We start from the raw sequence: 6,943 nt of genomic DNA on the forward strand, positions 1-6,943 counted from the left end.
GTGATGTTGAGTACCATTTCATATACCTGTTGGCCATCTGTATGTATTCATTGGAAAAATATCTATCCAGACCTTCTGCCCATTTTTTGATCAGATTGTTTCTCTGTGATTGAATTGTATTAGTTGTTTATATATTTTGGGTATTAATCCCTTATCAGATACATGATTTGCATGTTATTTTCTCCCATTCAGTAGGTGGCTTTTTCATTTTGTTGGTGGTTTCCTTTGCTGTGCAGAATCTTTTTAGTTTGATGCAGTCCCGCTTGTTTATTTTTGCTTCAGTTGCCTCAGGGATCTATGTTCTTAAGCACTGTTATGAGGTCTCTCCTCCAGGACAGAAACCCAGAATGAAGAGACTATGCAATCTATCAAACTGGAAGGGTAAAGTGGAGTAACGTGAAAGCGAGATCTCAGGTTAAGTGTATTGCATGTTCTCTCCTTTCTTGGTTTACTGCTTTCTTTGGGTAGAGTTTCCTGAGAAAAGATGCATAAGATGTAAATTTTTGAGACCTTGTGTATCTGAAAATATCTTTATTCTTCCCTCACAGTTACTTAACAGTTTATTTGGGTATGAAGTTCTACTTTGGAAAATCCCCTCAGAATTTTGAAGGTACTGCTTCTCTTTCTTTTGGTTTCTCATATTGCTCTTGAAAAATCTGCCATTTTGATTCTTAATCTTTTGGGTTTAAATTTGCTTTTTACCTTCTGGAAGTCTTGAGGATGTCCCTCTGTCCTCATTTTTTAAATTTTTATAGTGATGTGTCTTGGAGTATTTCATTGTCTTCTTTTGTGTTGAGCACTTGTTGGATCTTAATTGTTCCTATGAAGATCACTCATTTATTTCTCTTCTTTTTGGAAGCCCTGTTTCAGATACTGGACCCCATGGACTGTTTCTTTAATTTTCTTATGTTATCTTTTCCATTTCATTTTGTTTTGTTCTACTTTTTGGAAAAATTTCCAAGCATTCTCTTTCAAACATTACCTTGAGTTTTTCATTTCCACTATTATTAATTCAACTTCTAAAAGCACTTTTTAATTTTCTGACTATATCTAATGTGTAACATCATGGTATTCTTTCATGGATGTAATATTTTATCTCTTTGAAGATATTACTTATTAATAGTGTTTTAAGTTTCCTTTTAAGGTTTTTTTTTGAGAAATTTTATTTATTTTTTAATGTTCCTTCACTTTTGAGAGACAGAGACAGAACACAAGCAGGGGAGAGGCAGAGAGAGAGGGGGACACAGGACCCGAAGCAGGTTCCAGGCTCTGAGCTGTCAGCACAGAGGGCTTGAATTTACGAACTGTAAGATCATGACCTGAGCAGAAGTCAGACACTCAATGGACTGAGCCACCCACGCGCCCCTCCTTTTACGTTTAAAGTTTCCTTCTGCCTGCACAATCTCTGTTTTTTCAAAGTTATGTTTTGTATGAGAGGATTTACTTATAAATCTGGTGACCCTTTGCTATTTATGTATATGTGTTTTATATCTATGTATATTTATCTACTAAATGTATGCATATTAGAGTGGGGCACACTGAAAAGCTAATAGGAAGCTCTAAAAGGACATGTGGGGCTTCTTGACTGTCTACAATGTGTAGGGTGATTTGCCTGGGCTGTTTCTTTTTCTTTTTTAGAAAAATTTTTTAAGTTTTTATTTATTTTTGAGAGAGAGAGAGGGAGAGACTGAGTGTGAGCAGGGGAGGGGCAGAGAGAGAGACACAGAATCTGAAGCAGGCTACAGGCTCTGAGCTGTCAGCACAGAGCCTGACACAGGGCTTGAATCCACGAACTGTGAGATCATGACCTGAGCCAAAGTTGGAAGCTTAACTGACTGAGCCACCCAGGCTCCCCATGCCTGGGCTGTTTCTTAGGGCATCTCCCATGTTAGTGTTTTTTCTTTCTTCTGTCTTGTTGTGCTGATCAGGTTCCCCAGGAAGAAACTTCTCTCTGGAGAATTCAAGCCTGGCTGCCAGGGAAGGAGGGTGTGAGTTTCATCATTCAGTTTCATCATTTACACGTTGTCATTCTTTCATATAATAGAACCCCTGATCTCATTTGTACCCATTGTCCCATAGTCATATTCTCTCAAGAGAATAAACTTTCCATCTTCTGGGGGGAGATCTATGTTTCTTGGCTCTGGAAAGGAGTCTTAAGTGCATGTTTTTAGTGCTTTATAAATTAATGTTCAACCAAATGTTTTCATCTCCTTCCCCAACAGAAGACACTGAGGACTTCTAAGACTTTGAGGACTTATTTGGTGTATATCAGGTTGCCTTTTGCTTTTCCCACTGTCAATTTAGGATTCAGCCCTCTTGGATTCACAAAAGAATTTATCACCTATCTATCTCTTTCCTGCTCACAAAATTTTATTGCCGTTGCCTCCTACTCTATTATCTTCATTCGTGTCAGTTTTTGCTTCTTCCAAAAGTTCCTTTTTTGTTATATTATTAGGATTTCTGAAAGGAGAGGAAGTAAATACCTGTGTTCAAACTGTCACCTTAAACTGGAAGTCAAAAACCCTGTTAACCTGTCCTCATATACATACTCTTGCCGCCCCCTAATCCATTCTCCATACCTCAGCTGGAGTAACCTTTGAAATGCAAGTCTATCACCTCTCTGCTTAAAATAATTTTTTTTTTTCCCCAGTGGGAAGCTCAACCTATTGAGCATGAACCACAACTCCCAGCAGGGTCTGACTTGTTCCCACATCCTTTCATTGTCCCGTGCACTCCTGTGCACTCTGCCCACATTGGTCTTCTTTCAATTCTCTGAATGCTAAGCCTGTGCGCCTCTCTGCCTGAACTATTGCTCTTTCCTTGCCCTCCCTGGAAATTTCCATTTACTTTGTTAACTCTACCTTTCCTTCCAGCTCATCTGTCACTTCTTTTTTTTTTTTTTTTAAAGTTTATTTATTTATTTTGAGTGGGTGGGGGAGGGCAGACAGAGAGAAAAACAGAGAAGAATCCCAAGCAGACTCCATGCTGTCAGTGCAGAGCCCCAAGTGGGGCTCAATCCTATGAACTCATGAGACCAAGACCTGAGCTGAAATCAAGAGTCAGATGCTTAGCCAACTGAGCCACCCAAGCATCTCTCATCTGTCATTTAAGGAACTCCTCCTGCCTTTTGTGATCAGGCCAGGCCTGTGATTCTCACAGCATCATGTATTTCCCTTTTATAGCTCTTGTCCCTATTGTAAATTTACATTTAGTTGAGTAATTCTTCTACTAGGTTTCCTGCCCTCTCCTAGACTACAAGAATTATGAAAGCAAGGACCATGTCCATTTTTGTTCACCCTGTCTCCTTAGTACCTGGAGTTGTGCATAACACATTGTCATTTAATATACATTTGTTGCAATGGAAAAGATTAAAACTTGCTTCACTCCCTCATTCTCTAGTTTATTGTCATCTTCCAAACTCTAAGGGGATCTCAATGCTGTGTCCTCTCATTTCATCCCTGAGAAGGGGGCAGAGGACCAACATAGGTTGAGCCTGGAGTAGGCTCTAGCCATAGTCTAAGAGACAGATTTTTTAGTGTCCACAAAATCTTCTTTCTACTTTGCTTGATGTTGATCAATCAAAGTACCATGTACCAATAACCAGTCTCAGGGGAGGACTCCAAAAATTTCTGCCCATTGCATCTTCGTTTTAGAGTCATTAGGGGAAATACAATGCAGTCAAACATTGGACAGACAATAGTTTATTTACATAGAGAAGAGACAGAGCAGGATCAGCGTCAATAGTGGTGTCAGTCCCCCATGGCCAGTGGGTCTCTCTTGGCCACTGACACAAAGCAACTGGTCTTTGTGCCACACCCCTCTCATGATGCAGTGGAAACAACCTGGCCTCTCTCTAGGACAGGATAACAGTGGGTTGACCAAGTGATGTTTAATGTACATACTTTAAACAGAGCAAGAGTACTTAGCCCAAAACAAGGCCTATCCCACATAAGGTGATAGGTCAGGTTTAGTCTGTGTGGGCTCTTTAACTCTTGGCAAGGAGGTGTTGCAGACTCAAGGCCCATTCTTATGCAGCTGAGTGGGGTCTGAAAGACTGCATGAAGGAGACTCCCTCTTCCAACACAAAGTTTTATAGACTCTTTCCTTCTTCCTCCGTTCACCCTTTTCTTCTTTCTTTCACTTTCTCCTTATATTCTGTGTTTGGAAGTTCTCTTTAGTTTATTAGGTCTTCTTGCTTCTTTCTTTTATGTACCCAGTACTAAATGGAACCAAGAGAAATGACGCCTAAGCAGGAGAGGTCATGTTTCATGTGTGGTTCTACCTGTTCACTAGAAGTGGGTTCTATACTGAGATTTGGGGGCCAAAGCTTCAGCAGTAAAACAGATTTTGTCCACCACCTTTCCTGCATGACTCCTTTGTTAACCTATAACATAAATAACATTCAGGATCTCAGTCTCCTCCATCTTTCTACCATGGCGATAAGACTCCCATTTACTCCATCACACACAGTTGAGCAAGCTCCTTTATTTAATCAGTAGTGTCCAAACAGGGCTCCAATAATCCCTAGGGGTTTTGTAGGTGTGCCTCTGAGGACCACCTCAGGGGAAAATTGGAAAAGAGCATTCAGGTCACCACAGCAACAGGTAAGATTTCATGTTATATGCTTTTCTTGGTGCTTTACTATGTATTATATATAATATACAATGCATGTGTGTGCATGCATGTTTATGCACATGCATGTGTGTTTTACATACACAACACTCCTACTGTCACCTTCACTTGATAGGTGAAGAAATTAAGGCAGAGTGATTCAGTGACTAATGTGATACAGCTAGCAAGTGGCAGAGTTAGGTTTGGAACTATGGTATTCTGATTTCTGAGCCAGCCTTCTTGATTTCCAAGTCATATTGGAGTTTGTTGTGTGTTAGGGACTGTGGTAAGTGCTTTACAAGCACTATATCATTTAGTCCTCAAAAATGGCCCTGAATGGTGAATACTGTTATCTTCACTCTACAAATGGAGAAACCTAAGGATAAGGAATTTGTTCACAGTCATCAAGTGGCAGAGTTGGGATTTAAACTTGGATCTGCCTGATTCAAAAGCCCACAGTCTTAATCCCCATGTTCAACCTGTGTTTCTGGTGTAATGGCATGTGCAGTGTCTATTCTGCTACAGTATAAGCTTCCTGAGGAAAGAGGGCTGAGTTGTTCACCCTCGTCTTTCAGGGGCCTTGGCAAGGTTCTTGGCCCACAGTTTGTGCTCAATAAATGCCAGTTAAATTGAATGGAAGTCAAGGTGTGCAAGATGGATAAAGGACTTTGCAGTTGAGAAGATCAAGGAACTCTTGAGATCAAGTGAGAAAAGACTGTTCTTGTGGGTGTTGAAGAGCTAGGAAGGGCAGCTGAAAGCTGTCTGATACCAAAATCATTCTGGAGGGTAGGGAGTGATGTAGATATAGTAAAAAGCTGGGAGAGGTTGAGTAATTGCCCAGGCAGAGCCACAGAATGCTCATGGCTTGGTGTGGTTACCATATTTTATGATATAGTCTTGTTCCAGAAACTTACTTTTCTTTCTGTACTCTGAAATGATTAGACATCCACGTTGACATACTAAAGGCTCAAGAAACTATTCTATAACCAGGATACCATGTAATTAAAACTAATTACCTCAACTGGCATTTTCTGGTTTTGATTGTAATTGGTATTGTTATCTGAGTGAGGCAGGAGGCAGACTAGAAAAGACAGGCATACGGTATAGTGTCTTATTTGTGGAGAAAATCTGTGCAAGTAGAAGGGGATGGCTATCCCCAAACAGTAAATGAGGCTGACAATACCTGTTTAAGCCTGTTCAAAAGAGGGAGTTTGATCTAAGCATACTTGTTCAGATTAGCCTTATAGAAAATGCTCATTAAATGATAGCTATTATTTTTGTTAACATAGATGAGCATGCTTCCTAGGTACCCTTTAACTGAGAACCACTTTTTGAGATTAGGTACCTTCTCATGTTCTATTTCCACATGTAGCGAACAACTCTTTGAGTATTTGACTTCATATAGAGAGCATATACAGGCCAGGAAAAGTGCTGGTCAGCCAGAGGTGATCTCAGGTTCACTCTACTAGTGTTTCTTCTTGTGACTTAATATTGGCAATATTGACATTCTGGAGTGTTGGTTCTGTGTTTGTTTAAAGGGAGCCTGCCTCACAGGCCAGAATCCTCTTCCTGTGGCCTCTGGGAGCAAATGAGCAGGGTTCAATTCCTGGATTGGATTCAATTCCTTCACTATCTCTGTAGTTTTGAGCAAGCTATGCAATCCTTTATGCATTAGTTTCCCTTATCTGTAATATAGGAAACATAATAGTACCTACTTCTAAAAACAGTTGTAAAAATATAATGAGATAATGCACAGGGCTTGTCACGTGGTAAGTAAGTCCTCAATATATTTTAGCTTTTGAGGCCAGGTTCCCCTAGGACCAAACCCAGGACTGTAGGGAATAATCAAGGTAAATGCTATCTACTCAATAAGCCTAGCTTCCCAAAGTGCCCTCTTTCGGCATGGATGGCGTGGGTAACCCTGACATTTGAAACAAGTCACTAATACTTACCTAGTCTAAGGTTTTATATATATTAACTCATTTAGTATTTATGGCAACCCCATGGGGTAGATATTATTTTATCCCCATTTTACAGATGAGGAAACTGAGGCATAGAGAGGCTAAATAACTTGCCCGAGTAAATGGTGGCTCTCATTCCAGGAACCACCTTTTATTCACTTGATAGACTACCTCTTATAATCATATCAGAAGGATTGAAAACTCATTTTTTCATCTCCATTTTAAAGATGTAGTATCTGCTTTCTTAGTGAGCTTTGACTCCAACCATAAATGCATCATGTAGTTATAAAACTGGTGGGCTGCTTTGTTATTTGTAAATAATAAAATAAAATCAAACACAAGGCTGTTCACCAGATATTACATAGCTGGCA

Source organism: Lynx canadensis, chromosome F2 (genome assembly GCF_007474595.2).
Source record: "Lynx canadensis isolate LIC74 chromosome F2, mLynCan4.pri.v2, whole genome shotgun sequence".
NCBI classification, from domain to species: Eukaryota; Metazoa; Chordata; class Mammalia; order Carnivora; family Felidae; genus Lynx; species Lynx canadensis.